The 15,207-nt window shown below is 43.2% G+C and overlaps 1 long non-coding RNA gene across 1 annotated transcript; it reads right to left on the reverse strand.

Annotated features, from left to right (window-relative positions):
- Positions 1-263: 263 nt before the first annotated feature.
- LOC309374310 lies at positions 264-15,200 on the reverse strand. The gene is made up of 4 exons (XR_014170512.1): positions 15,006-15,200; positions 13,889-14,044; positions 8,155-8,302; positions 264-428 (listed from the first exon to the last, which is right to left on the reverse strand). It is a non-coding gene; the product is annotated as an uncharacterized lncRNA (long non-coding RNA).
- Positions 15,201-15,207: the final 7 nt, after the last annotated feature.

Genomic DNA, 15,207 nt, shown 5'->3' on the forward strand with positions numbered 1-15,207 from the left:
TCGGCCAATAAAGCGAGATGAGCACTGCAACCCCAGAGTCAGTCACGACTGGACCTAATGGTAAGGGGTCCCTTTACCTTTACCTTACCATAAATACCAGCTAATGGTCAGGGATTATGGTAGTTCATCATCATTAGAGGGTCACACTCCAGTCTTACAGACCCTACTGGAAGAAAATGTTGTGTCTGTTCTATTTAATATTTTCAAAAATCAGCAGTTAGGAAAACCTTTGGGGTCATATTTTAAGAACAGCTTTTATGGAATTGTATTTTATGAACAGCTTTTATGAACCATTTCCTTGAGTCATCTGAAGCAAAATGTTCTGCAGCCAACCTCTCACTACCCAATGGTGCTGTGATGTCATCATGTCCACTGGATGATCTTTGACCCATATGACTAATCCAGGAAGAGAGAAGAAACAAGCTGACCTGAAAGAGAGAGAAAAAGAAATTGTGCAAAATTCACACAATCTTAGTTATACTGGACAGTGTGCCACCCCATTGAAATTGCTAGTTTCTGCCCAGCGTTTAAACTGAAGAATACTTAGCACAGTTTTCATATGCAAATTATGTAGATACTTCTACTCTTAAATGGGTCATACTTCACTTGGATCAAGACAAAATACACTCTGATTTCTATAATTGGCATTATCTTCAGTTTGGGAACAAGTATAAGGGTTTACCATTACAGTGGTACCTTGGGTTACAGATGCTTCATGTTACAGACGCTTTAGGTTACAGACTCCGCTAACCCAGAAATAGTACCTCGGGTTAAGAACTTTGCTTCAGGATGAGAATAGAAATCATGCAGCAGCGGGAGGCCCCATTAGCTAAAGCAGAACCTCAGGTTAAGAACAGTTTCAGGTTAAGAACAGACCTCCAGAACGAATTAAGTTCTTAACCCGAGGTACTACAGTATAGTAAACTGGGTGTTATTAATACCTTTAAATAGCTCATGCGAATCTTGATAAAATGCTAACTCAAAGTTCAGAACTAAGGTTATTTCATATATAACGGAAAATATCAGTGCTTGCGGATAAGACTAATGATTCAGAATCTATGCATCTAATGGAAGACATCCAAACCAGATTACTAACTCCTATATGCCTAGTTTTATGGTTATATGACTGAACCACTTCAACCTGCACTTGGTGACTCAGATTCAAATATGTCATCTCCCACCTGCAGACTCAAATGGAGCAAGCCAAATGCTAGTTTAACAGTGAGAACTAATCCATGGGGACAAGGATGAAGTGATCGTGACTTGAAAAAGCAAGGACTTTTAAAAGAATAAATTTGAATATAACTTAACTACACTACACTTTCATACGTCATTAGGCTAATACTCTGCTTAAATATGGTTATCCATCATTTCCTGATTAAAGCTTTTGTGCTCAGTAACATATGCTTATGTGAAGCCAATACGTGCCCCCATTATTTATGCCATCGATTTTTTGAAAAATATATAGAGAGATATATTCATTTGAGAAATTACTGTGCTTGCTGCAATCCTAATCCCAAATGGTGAGACTCCAATTACATATAATAGTTCAGGATAGCTGCTTGGTTAAACCACCATTTAAAAAAGATGGCACAACCTGCCTAGTTGATGCCACCCCTAAGTCACACATGAGTTTCTTGGATCAATTTCTTTTACTTTTCTATATGGTCTGTCTTTCCAGGCAGCTATCACAAAGTTCCTCCCGGCACCAGTACTTGGCCCCTTTGAAACAGAACATAATACACCCTTTTTCTTTATTCATTTTTAACCATCAAAATTGCGGCTCGGTAGCTTCGATTTGCCCCATACCCAGGATAAAGACTCTGTACATGGCTATGGTAAAATGACATATTTATGAAAATATAACAAAGACAACATGTGCCAAGCCAAACAAAATCTTGTGCCTCCTTCATCCAAGCTATTGTGAAGGGAGGCAAAACCATTTTCTCATAAAGGAAGCCCTAGGTGTTTGTCCTGACAGGCTCCAAGATCATCGCACCAAGCATCCCCTTCCTCAGCTGGTCAACAATAGGGGTTGGTTAGTGGAGTAAGGTCTACCCAACATGCCTCAGACTGCTGGTCATTATCTAAACCTCTTCAGCTCAGCTTCATCTCAGAACACAATTGCCATGGGTACCACGCTGTTCTGGAACCAATCTGTTGAGCAGATAGGAACATTATAGGTAGAGCTAAAGGATCCCTGGACAGTTAAGTCCAGTCAAATTTGACTATGGGGTGTGGTGCTCATCTCTGCTTTCAGTCCAAGGGATCCAGCGTTTGTCTGCAGACAGCTTTTATGGGTCATGTGGCCAGCATGACAAAACCACTTCCGGTGCAACGGGACACTGTGATGAGTGCCAGAGTGCATGGAAACACCGTTTTCCTTTCCGCCACAGTGGTACCTATTTATCTACTTGCGGTTGGTATGCTTTCAAACTGCTAGGTTGGCAGAAGCTGGGACAGAGCAATGGGAGCTCACCCCATCGCAGGGATTTGAACCGCCAACTTTCTGATCAACAAGTCCAAGAGACTCAGTGGTTTAGACCACAGCGCTACCCTATAGGAACATAATAACCACTGGAAGATAGGACCAAACCGCTGACATGAATGTGAGTCTCACTTCCCCCAGTGCAGGCTGCCTACCACCCAAGGAAATTTCAGTGACCGCTCTGTACCACAGACTATATTGAAATGGTTTGGATAAGGAGTACTATCTCATAGGGCCTGGAGTTGAGTCTCCATGATAAAATGATTTGGAGGAGCCTTGTTCTACATTATGCTGTTTATTGTGATTAGATCACAGGGAGCATGGTGTAGAGCCTTTTCCATTATAGTAGCCAGTGTTATCCTGGTATCTGATAAGCACTTCTTCATACATTCGACAGGTGCTACACAGCAGCACTTTCCACAAAGAAAATTCATAACATGTTAAGCAGACCCACAAAGTGTGGGTCTTTTTTATTAACCGACCAATCACATCAAATCAAACAAAATTACATAAATTCCAAATTACACAGCCGAATTTTAAATTTTTGTTGGGGGTACCCATATTTCAAGTTCTGAAGGGATCCAATCAACTTCTTGCTTCTTACTGCTGTTTTAATGTCCACAAATCTAACCTTATGATGTTCACAGTACTATCCAGTCCTTTCTTATTATTTTTCCACATCTCTTGTCGTTATTTTCATATATTTTTCCTTTCTCTTTGTGACCTCTGATAGTCTCCGCAAGCTGGTTAGAACAGTTTGTAATCCTGCGTGGATTTTTTTTTTTTATCCAGTAGCCATATCCAGACGTTTTCCATATAACATCACTTCCATACATCAAAACAGTCTTAGCGTCATTAATGTTCACCAATCTGCCTCCTTTCTCAAAACCTCTGAGGAGATTCACTAGGAATGCAGTCTGAAAACAAATCCGTTCTTCTTCCCGGCTATAAATCCTTTGGCAAGATGGCGACTCCGAATTAATTGCTGCGCCATTCCCAAAAGCTCTTATTGCTTCTCGGTCTCCATAAAGCATACTTTTGGTTAAAGTTTATCTCCACACAGACCTTAATCATCCTGCTTGGGTCAGTTCAACCGACGGTTCTAATGAGGAGGGGTTCTTGTAAATCACAAAGAAGGAAAGTAAAAAAGGTCCCCCCCCCATTCAGCCCCGTTGTCAACATACCCCGCCTTTGGTGTATCTTCATCGTAAAATATTCCTGTTTCTCCAGCCCGTCATCTTCTTAAATTAGCAGACTTCACTCCCCTTCTTCACTTGAAATATGTGCATTTGCTTCTTTGTAATTAATTATTCCAAACTGCTGCAACTAGTGCGCGATCAGAGACAGTGTCCAGGAGAGCCGAGGCCCACACGGGGGCATTCTGCCTAGGGCCCTCACCCCCTTCTTTCGAATTAGGGGGTGATTTATGGGCACAGCAGGCAAGGGGAGTGTTCCCCATTTCCTTGGGGCAACAAGGGAGGCTGCCTACTCCCATAACAGCCTCTTAATTACCCCATGTGGGTCGGAGAGATGGTATTGTTGGCCATATTCCAATGCGCCCCCTAGTAGCCCCCCGTGTGTGATGATTCTGAGCTGGCAGTCCTACCGCTCAAGGAGAACACCCATTCAGCTCCTGGTTGCAACAGGAGTTGGCTAGGTCTTCATGAGATGGATGTGAATAATGTCGTGTTTATGATGTCTTGGCTATGTTCTGCTTCCTTGGCAGCAGCAGCAGCAGCTAGGAAGTTTCAAAAGAAGAAATTGAATAGATTTTTTAAAGGCTGTTTGATTAGCTTTGATTGACTTTCATCATGCATTCTCCCTATTCTTCTCCTGATCAACTGACTATTAAATCTAAAGAGACAAGCAGCGAAAACATATCAGATCCTAGATCCATTATATTTGTTGAGGTCATTAGAGAGATGAGCATATTAAACAGACCAATAACTCTTAGGTCCATCCATTTCCGTTCAGCTATTTTAATTTGCCAGCGTATCTTGGCATGGGAGGCTGCGGGTTTTGGATTCCAGCATTGATTCCCATTTAGATATCTAAAGTCACTATGGAGAGTCAATGCATTCTACAGTGCAAGGATGGGCAACCTCCAACATATGACCTGAATTAAGTCCACCAGGCCGCTCCAAATGGCAGCATGTTTACTCATGGGGTCCTGCATTTTGAACATATTATGGCAGGTGTTTTCGCTGGCTGCCAGTGTGTTTGCAGGCCCAATGCAAAGTGTTGTCTTTAACCTATAAAACATTATATGATTTGGACCCCAGTACGCGGGTGGCACTGTGGGTTAAACCACAGAGCCTAGGACTTGCCGATCAGAAGGTTGGCGGTTCAAATACCCGCGACGGGGTGAGCTCCCGTGGCTCGGTCCCTCCTCCTGCCAACCTAGCAGTTTGAAAGCACATCAAAGTGCAAGTAGATAAATAGCTACCTCTCCGGCGGGAAGGTAAAGGGCGTTTCCGTGTGCTGCTCTGGTTCACCAGAAGCAGCTTAGTCATGCTGGCCACATGACCTGGAAGCTGTATGCCAGCTCCCTCGGCCAATAAAGCGAGATGAGCACCGCAACCCCAGAGTGGGTCATAGCTGGACCTAATGGTTAGGGGTCCCTTTACCTTACCTGAATGAAAATCAATTGTTGTTGTTGTTTTAATTATTATTATTATTATTATTATTATTATTATTATTATTATTATTATGCTTAAATTCCACCATTTGTATTTTATGACCCCATGGCAGGTTACTCTTTAAATATATTAAACAATCCATAAAATACATAATTCATTGTAAATATTACTTGACTACCCAGGCTTCCCAAGATCATCTACAGAGCCCTTCTCACAGTGCCTCCTCTGTCAGAAATGTGAAATGTGGCAACAAGAAAAAGGGGTGACTCCCTGCCTATGCAACACTCTCCCCCAGGGAAATTTACTTGATATCTTCTGTACAATCCCTTCAGTGTTATGCAGAGACAGTCCCCACCCCCCATACAAGAATATGTGTGTGTGTGTCTGTGTGTGTGTGTGTGTGTGTGTGTGTGTGTGTGTTAGTAATTTTCAGTTTTCACAGGGGAAAGGATTTTAGGGTTTACAGCTAATATCTCCCTCTCAATGACAGTTTTATTGTGGTTGCTATTGTTGTTTCTAGTACTGGGAAGAATTCCCCCCCCATCTATTGTTTTGTGTAATGGATGGGTGGGTCATTGATGTTTTTATACGAGATGTAATTGTATTTGTGTATTTTAAATCATATTTCTTATTTGTATGTCGCCTAGAGGCTTCTGTGTAGGCGATGCACAAATCGAATAAATCATCATTATCCTGCTAAGAACAACTGTGCTTGCAGTTCTCCAGTTTCATGGAGAACCAGCTCTCAGATAAGGCAGAAGTGTACAAAAGCCACTTCACACAAGTAGCCCTAGAGGATGATAGATAGATGATAGATAGATAGATAGATAGATAGATAGATAGATAGATAGATATAGATAGAAAGTATATGATACTTTATTCACGATATATGAAAAACAAGTGAATTGCACACTCCTTAGAATTATTCCATCTAGAATGTTCTTAAAACTGTCAGATATGCTCACAACATTCATTTAAAATCCCAACTGTGTGATAAAGAAAGGCGGAAGTGGAAACATTTAACTAAGCAGTTCCAAATCGTGTGTGTGTGTGTGTGTGTGTGTGTGCAAAAGCCACAGCCAATATGGCTTGTATATTGCCCTCTGCTTCTCCTCCCTAAATTAGTCACACAGGGGCTCTCACCCAATCAAGGGTCATAATCTGTTCAGCCTATCAGATGACATCGATTTGGCCAAGTGACAGTAAAGGAGGATCCAAAGAAACAGGCAAACCCATTGAAACAAAAAGCCAGTCTTCAGAATTGCCAAAAGTGTTTGCTAAAGAATAGTTTCAGCTACGCTAAAAACGAATGAATGAATGAGCCCCCAGTCTTTCTAGAAGCCCTTTAAAAATTCCACAATGCTCTACTAGGTTAAATGCTAAGCATGTTAGAGAGATGTGTTTGTTGGAGGGGTTGGAAAAACGGTTGCTCCACACATCTCTTCCCAAACTCAGGGCAAGCAAAGATCATGCCTCCATGAGTGAAAGATTGTGGTTCACTGGCTCCATTTGTCATCCTACTTTATCCCAGTCTTAAATTAATCCATTAGGCTTCAGCATATCCCAAGATAGGACAAGTGCTGGATGAGCCACAGCTTGAAAAGCATCTGAGAATGATATCTCAATAGAACAGCATTCCCTTGTGATGCATTTAAAGTGGTTGTCTAGGTAGCTGGGCTGCCCATGTAGCAATGTTATATCCGACATTGAAAAATATTTATAACATGTTGAGTCATTAAGGGCTGGGCTGCACAAATTAATTTATATGATATGTCATAGCATTATGTAACTGTTTGACAATGGACCTACGCCTTCCTCCTCGAAATTGCTGAGCATCACTATCACTGATTATTTGACCAATGGTGCACATGTACTGTACTTAACTGGGTGAGAATGGGTATACAGTGGTACCTTGGGTTAAGAACTTAATTCGTTCCAGAGGTCTGTTCTTAACCTGAAACTGTTCTTAACCTGAGGTACCACTTTAGCTAATGGGGTCTCCTGCTGCTGCCGCCGCCGCGCAATTTCTGTTCTCATCCTGAAGCAAAGTTCTTAATCCAAGGTACTACTTCTGGGTTAGCAGAGTCTGTAACCTGAAGCGTCTTTAACCTGCAGCATCTGTAACCCAAGGTACCACTGTATCTTGTCTTTGGGCTTCAGTATATGGAGAATACAAACTCACTGATCATCACTGGAGCCAGTGTGGTGTAGTGGTTAAGAGCAGTGAATTTGTAATCTGCTGAACTGGGTTCGATTCCCTGCTCCTCCACATGCAGCTGGTGGGTGACCTTGGGCTAGTCACACTTCTCTTAAGTCTCTCAGCCCAACTCACCTCACAGAGTGTTGTTGTGGAGGAGGAAGGGAAAGGAGAATGTTAGCTGCTTTGAGACTCCTTCGGGTAGTGATAAAGTGGGATATCAAATCCAAACTCTTCTTCTTCTTCATTTTGGATGGGATTGTTAGGGACGACTTTGGGAGCAAGCGCCTGGAGTAGTAAAGTTAGGGTTTCAATTTCTGAAATATAAACCTGAGCTATTATTGGCAGTGTTATTAGTCTGACAACCCGAAGAAGGAGAATCTGGTCAGCTATTACATTTTTAATTCTAGGTATTTTAAGCAGCCATGGAGGGATTAAAAAAAAAGGAAGCTGGCTTTTATGGCAGAACAATTATTTTCAGGAATATGCCTGAATGTCAGCTAATAACACTGCCGGTAAAAACTCAGGTCTAGACAGTGCTCCGTCAAGCACTTGCAGTTTACTCTTCCATCTGCAGAAACCCAAGAGCCAAAGTTAATTCTGTACACGTTGCTTTCCTAAACACTGGGAGATCATCTCGGCACGCCATTTTGCCTGTGGGAACCAGGCAATGGATTCTTGCCACTGAGCAAATTGTCACAACCGCATTATCTCCTGATAACACAAGGCAGCACAGCTTATGTCATTCAGACGGGCACCCGGAATATTCTATGTAAAGGCTTAAATTGAATAATTCCCCTCCAAGGTACAGCATTTCATCATGTTATTACCTTTGCTATTCACTCTTATCACGCAAGCATTTCCCTGCAGCTCTTCTTAAGATGCACCCATTCTAGGATAGCTTGAATCATTGCGTACAAGTGATGCAGTTTCCATTTAGTGTGTTCATTCATCCACCACAATTACTTCTAAGCAGTCCTAAGAATTATTCAACAAAAAATTGTGTTATTGAAAGTGAGAGAGACAGAGAAAGATTGGTCTGCCGGGAAGCTGTTAATGGAACACCCTTTCTCAACTACATCATTAGCTCGATTGGGAATGAATACCCATTTTCCAGGCAAAGTTCTCTCTTTTGTTTGAGAAAGAAAAGTGATTTACAACACAATTCTCTGCATGTCTACTCAGAAAGAAGTCAGATTGAATGCACTAGGTCTTGCTTCTGTGTAAATATGTTTAGCATTGCACTGTTAATTATTTAAAGCCACTTTGGCTGTCGGTTCTGCATTTTAACATTCCTACTTAAAGTTGGGAAATTTCACCCAACACATTCTGTTTATCTTAAGGCGGGTGTTCGTGTTGAAGCCACTTCCGAGTTGGAGAGGGGGTGGGGTTGCGGGCTTCACGCTCTCCCCATGTGCGCAGGAGCTGGCTTACAGCCTCTGCGAGACTGGGGGAATCCTCAAACGTGTCATCTCCTTTGCCAGCCAATCAGCTGACCTGGGAGGCGTCGCCCGCGCTATTTAGTGCTGGCGCGGTCGAGGATTTCCCTCTTTCTTCGCTCCAGCTGCCCCGGTTTCCCACCCTCCCACCCTATAGGTTTGGCCCTCTGACATTGCTATGGACTTCAGTTGGTCACTGTCAAGGGGCCTGGTAGGAATTTTTTCCACTTGGTAGATTGGCACCAGCCATTTGGTTTTTCGCCTACCTCATAGCAAATCATCACAGCTTCCTCTGCATTGGCGGTTAGTCATTGGTGAGGGTATTGTTATGCAGGGGGGAGAGGAAGCGCCATCACCTTCCCCCATATTGAAGGGTAGTCCGGTAAAGGATTCCGGGGGGCGTTGCCCTGTCCGAAGCCTATGGAGGTGTGGGCCTAAGGCACACCCCTGAGCGGTGACCCCAGGAGAGCTCCTAGTTGATGTGCTTCAGCAGGACTAGCCGTACTGGCGGTTAACCCTTGCCGGTCTTCAAGCAGTCAGGCTGAAGCCGGTTAGTCAATAGGACCAATGCCTAAGCCAATACCGTTCAATTCCTGTAATCAATAAAGTTGTGGCCTATTTTCGCCCATTAACCTAAAATATTGGTGTCTTGTGTCTTTATTTCCGATGGGGAGGCGGGAACTCGCCACACAATTGTGTATATATAATGTTGCTCTGGTTGGATGTTTGGGGGGGCTTTCATTGCCTGCTGGAAAATCTCTAATATGAACAATTTGAGAGGGAAAACTTTTGTAATGTATCGTTTCCCTTTTTATTCTTCTTTTGTTATTGCTTACTTTTCATATTATCCCAGAAGAGAAGAGCTGAATACAGCTCAAAATGTACATGGCTTCATGTTATTATTATTTTGTAATCTATAGGGATGCATGAATCTGTCAAAGCTGGTTTCCCTCAGTTTCTCATTTTTCCATTCTCAACTTTAGTTTGCTGTATTCCATAACAGTTTGTGATTTATATATATAACAAATTTCTTCCTGAAAATCTGCCAGCATTTTAGTGTTCATTTCTAATACACACATTTTATTTGTACAGGTAATTCTGCATAATATGCAAATATTTTCCTTTAATATAGTGCATTTTCTATGTTGTTGTCCCATAATATATGCATTTTAGAACACATTACTTAATTAGAGACATAGTATTAAGAGATATAGCTGTGTTTAAGTCTGCATGGTCAGATTTCTGGAGGTATGAATTTCTCTTCCATCTCTTTAAATTCCTAAAAATTTGCCTTTGCCTTTAAATATTAGCCACTAAGCCTCTGGGGCTGCTGATTGGAAGGTTGGTGGTTTGAATCCCCACGACAGGGTGAGATCTCTTTGCTCTGTCCCAGTTCCTGCCAACTTAGCAGTTCAAAAGCACACCAGTGCAAGTAGATAAATAGGTACCGCTCCAGCGGGAAGGTAAACGGTGTTTCCATGTGCTCTGGCTTTAGTCACGTTGTTCCGTTGCACCAGAAGTGATTAAGTCATGCTAACCACATGACCCAAAAAGCTGTCTGTAGACAAACGCTGGTTCCCTCAGCCTGAAACACTGTAGGAAACATAGGGCTGCCATACATCCGGATTTTCCCAGACATTACCGGGATTTCAAAGGTGTAATTGATGTCTGGGGGGAATTTCCAAAATGTGGTGCTTTGTCCTGGATCTTAGGCAAGTCAATCAAGAAAATCATGTTTCGATTTCTTTGGGTTTTCCGGGGGGGGGGGATTGAGGTCTTCCTTAAAAAACTTCTGGAGTGTCCTGACTTTTACTTTTTGAAACATGGCAACCCTAGGAAATGTATTTTGCAAATCTGTCTTTTGCAGTTCTCATGTCCTAAAATGTGATGGGCCACGACTATAGTGAGAGGGTCACTTCCCCTCCAGCCTGAGAACTGATTTATTCTTCTTTCTTAGCGAAAAGTTGTTGTGATGGTGGTAAGCTGAAAATGCCTAGTCTGGTCACTTTAACAGCAGCAGCACACACCATGGCCCTGATTCAGGCACCGTAATGTGCAGCAAGGCATTCATAGCAGAGGTGGCAACTTGAGCAGAAGATGGGGGGGGGCAATGACACATGCATGATGGGGTTCTGGGAGGAGCCAAGGGGTGGAGCCAAAGGCGGCAGCAGCATGGCTACAATGGCTGCTGGCTCCTCCTTTCTGGCGCTTAGCCTTCTCCTCTTCTTCCTATCACTGCCACCGGCCTGGGGCTGCTTCCCCCTTCCTTTCCCTCAGGATAAAGAGGAGCCAACAGCTACTGAAGCCACACCACATGCAGCTCCCCACACAGCCTCGTCTGCCCCCCTGATTGTTCTCAATATTGGGGGGTGGTCATCCAAATATTTTATTGGGACATAGGCCCATTCAGTTGGTGTCTATGAATCATAGCCCAGGAGAACTTTTTGAGAAGAAGGAGGGACAGTCAGACTCTCTTGGGAGGTGGCAGGCTCTCCTCCATTGAAGGTGTTTAAGCAAGAAGCTAGGTGGTTGTTAGTCAGGTATGCTATAGCTCAACACTCTTTGACCTGGTATCTTTCATATGTTTTGGACTACAACTCCCATCAGCCCTAGCCAGCATGGCCTATGGGTTCCTCTTCTTTGGCGATCACTCATAGCCGAGTGAGGTTATCTTCCATGAACACAGTTTTAACAGTGAGTCCGTAAGTGACTGTGGAGGCCAATTCTGGATCCACACATCCTTCCACAGTGGGGACAAAGGTTTCCGGGCGGGGGTTGATCACGGTGTGGATTTGCCAAGCATGCCTTCCTCTTAGCACGTTTCTCCCTTGCATCCTGAGTTCGAGTGTCTTCAAAGTCCATGGCACCTTTGGTAAAGGCTGTTCTCCAATTGGAGCGCTCGCAGGCCAGTGTTTCCCAGTTGTTGGTGTTTATGCTACATTTCTTTAGATTTGCCCTGAGAGTCTTTAAACTTCTTTTGTTGACCATCAGCAATACACTTTCCAGTTTCAAGTTTGGAATTGAATAGTTGCTTTGGAAGACGATAATCAGGCACCCACACCACATGTTGAAGAATCATTGCATCCCTATGGGTAGGGATGACTGGAATTGTAGTCTAAGCCATCTGTAGGGCATGAGGTTGAGGAAGGCTTACATTGCAGATCCTACACTGGGCTGGGTGGCTTCCAAAGTCTCCTCCATGATTCTATAGTTTGGGTCATGTGTAATTTCAGCCTTGCAGTTGGAGGTGTGAATTGACTCAGTTGAAAAGTTTGGGGTGATTTCAGGTGCTGTGACTGTTCCAACTGTGACAGACCAGCCATACTTACGACATTTTTTGATATTAGAATCAATATATGATGACCATGCATGTGTGAACCAGCAATTAAGAATTAATTGTTGAAGAAACATTCCTATTCTTTACATGTTGCTCATTATGTGTATAGCAAATGTGTGTAGCAAAAACTGAATTCAGGTGCAACTTTCTAATTGCTTTTTACCCACCAAAAAGCTTTGCAGCACCGAAGAATAATATCTGCCAAATGGTGCCTTGTTTTTCTTTTAACTTTCCCAGCATTACCCTCAGGGATGAAAAATAAATACATTTCAAACAAAATCCTGGAACAAGAAGTCCCATGAAAATCCTAAGAATTACAAGCCACGGTTATGAAAATTATTGTGTATTTTTCAATAAACCCCAAGTATGTAAAGGGCATATTTCAAATACCACAGCTAAAGTACATAAAGCTATACAGGTTAGACCTTCAGCTGCTGTAATTCATCATAGCTTTATTGACTTCTGTGGCCAAGTGGCTGAATATATCTTTTGTAACAGTATATAACTTGCTTCTTAAAACTTCTTCAGTCCCATTTGCTTCCTATTGAATTAGTTATATGCTTTGGTTTCGGAAATGCACGTTGCAGCTAAGGTGAACTATTGAGGCCATTTCACGAGGCTGCATAGCTCTTTGCAAATACAATAACCAAACACAGAGAGCATTTTAAAAGCTCGCTTTTGCAGGGGCAGATCATCAGTGCCTCCCTTCCAGAAGTCTGGATGACAGAGAGTCTTCTCAAAACTGGGCAAGGGCTGAGTGCTTTGCTTGCAGAAGGTCCCTAGCATCTCCCGGCAGGGCTGAAAATGTCCATCGTCCAAAACCCTGGAGAGACACTGCTAATTGGTGTCACAGAGCGTGCCAATCAGTAATCACACAGTCCACAGTTGGAGTTAACTCTTTATCAGCAAAAACTCAATCACAGATTTGGCAGAGTTTTGGGCCTAATATCAGGCTTCAGGAACTCAGCTTCCTTCCCACCCCCTCCCTTTGGCAGTAGATAAACAGAACAAAGCGAAAGGAGTCTCTTATCAGTTAGAAATTTTAATGATCACAGCAAGAGAACAAAGAAACCATTCCTAGGAATGAAGGTGCTCCCAATTAAGGATTTCACCCACTTCCTCCCTTGTCACCCACGTCACTTCTGCATCTTTCAACTTGATCATGCAACCACTGTGCTTTCTGTGCTGCCACCTTATCTGCTCTCTTCGACCTTGGGCTGAGCAGATGGACGCTTTCCAGCGAACGTGAGTCTGCTAACTTTCTCTCCCCCAGTTCTTCTTCTTCTAGCTGTTCACCACCCAGTTCTTCCCAACTTCTGTCTTCTGAACTATGTCCCTCTGCAAACCACTGTTCCAAATCTATACAGTCCCACTGCTCCTGGGAAGATTCAGGATCCTGCTCAGGAGCAGGGGCAGGGGAAGTCTCCCACCATTCCTCCTCAGTGCAGCTCTCCTCAGCATGGTCCCTGACACCTATGGAGCACAGCAGTGGGTCTTCCTCCATTAAATCAGTTGCTTGGCCCTCATTCTCCTTGACCTCTCTGCTGCCTTTGATACACTAGATCTCCCTCTCTTCCCCTTCCGTCCATCCACCCTCTCTCCAACTTACATCCAAAATCTCTCTTATTCTGTCCTTAGATGCTTCTTTTCCTACCCCTCTAATTAGGAGACTTTTTGAGAAGCTCTGTCTCTGCTTTCTCTCTTTCTACTGGACCAACTGACCAAGCAGAAGTTAAGGGTGGGGTGGGGTGGAGCTGTCTTCCTGACACTGGTGTCACTACAGCTTACCTGGATGGGGGTGGGGCAGGGTAGCAGCGAGTTTGGGGCTGTATGGATGCACAACTCGTAGGAACACCAGGTTGGCTCCATGGATTTCTTTCTATGTCCTGGATTCTTCAGTACCCAACATCCATCATGCACGCAAAGTTTATTCTTCATATCTAGCTGTTTATAAAAGGGGAAGGTAGCCTTATTTTTCTTTTCAAAAATTGTTTCATCCTCACCAGTCTTTCTTTGGACAGAAATCTAATAAAGTTTGTTTTAGAGAGAGAGAGAATGACTTTGTGGCTACTTTGACAGGTCGAGGTGCAGCTTAGCTTGTCAAAAGCAGACGTACCTAGACACACCGTGTCGACTTTTGAGCTGGTTTTAATGTATGTCCAGAAATTATGACACCTGAGTTATCAAAAGGAGACAGTTTCAGAATTACCTGGTCTATTACTCAGTTGTACTTGAAACAGCAGCAGGGGGAAAATTAGCTATGCATCATCCACCTCTGTGATTTGCTTTCTCAGAACCAACACCTCCTCTTTGAAGTTTATTTTAAAAGAGCTTTAAGGTGACAACGGTTGGCAAATGGCTGTCTGATCTCATCATACCCAAAGTTAGGCGTAAGAGGATTGCAAATTCAGCTTTTACTGACATTGTGGACAACATTATTATTATTGGGAAGATCATTTTTGTCATTGAGAAAGTCATGGAAACATAAAGAGCATATTTGCAATTGTGAAGTGACACTTTCCATTTACACATCAGCCAACAAAAAATGCTGTTTTACAGGCAGGAGAGGAGATTCTAAGTCTTAAGAAGCCTTATTCAGCAAGCACTTTGATAATAATTATGTCAAAGCAGAGACCAATTTGACTGAGCTGGGCCCTCTGTCAGAGACCTGCTGCATACCCAATTGAGAATGTGGACCAACAGCCATTGTGGGAAGGCATGTTGCTCAGTTTCTCTCTTTTTCAGGTGGGCAGAATCCGTACAAAGCCATGCGAGTCTGTAAGGTACATTCGTGTGAAGACATAATGTCAAGGTCTCTCCCTTCCAGGCAGGGCGCATCAGCGAAAGGTCACAACACCCAGCCTCTGCTTTTTAGGTTAGAAAATCATCAGTAAGTTACAATCACCAGTTTCTTTCCTTCAGACAAAATGCGCCAGCACAAGATCGCAAAAGCCAGGCTCTCCTCTTCTGGAAAGCAGCCTCAACAGAAGGTCACAGTGACCTTGGAAGTCACAATGGCCGGTTTCTCCTCTAGCAGCAGGCGGCATCAAAATTGAATCACAATGGCCAGTTTCTCCTCTACAGGGAGGAGAGCATCAGAATGAGGT

The sequence above is a fragment of the Podarcis melisellensis genome, assembly GCF_964234715.1.
Source record: "Podarcis melisellensis genome assembly, chromosome: 7".
NCBI classification, from domain to species: domain Eukaryota; kingdom Metazoa; phylum Chordata; class Lepidosauria; order Squamata; family Lacertidae; genus Podarcis; species Podarcis melisellensis.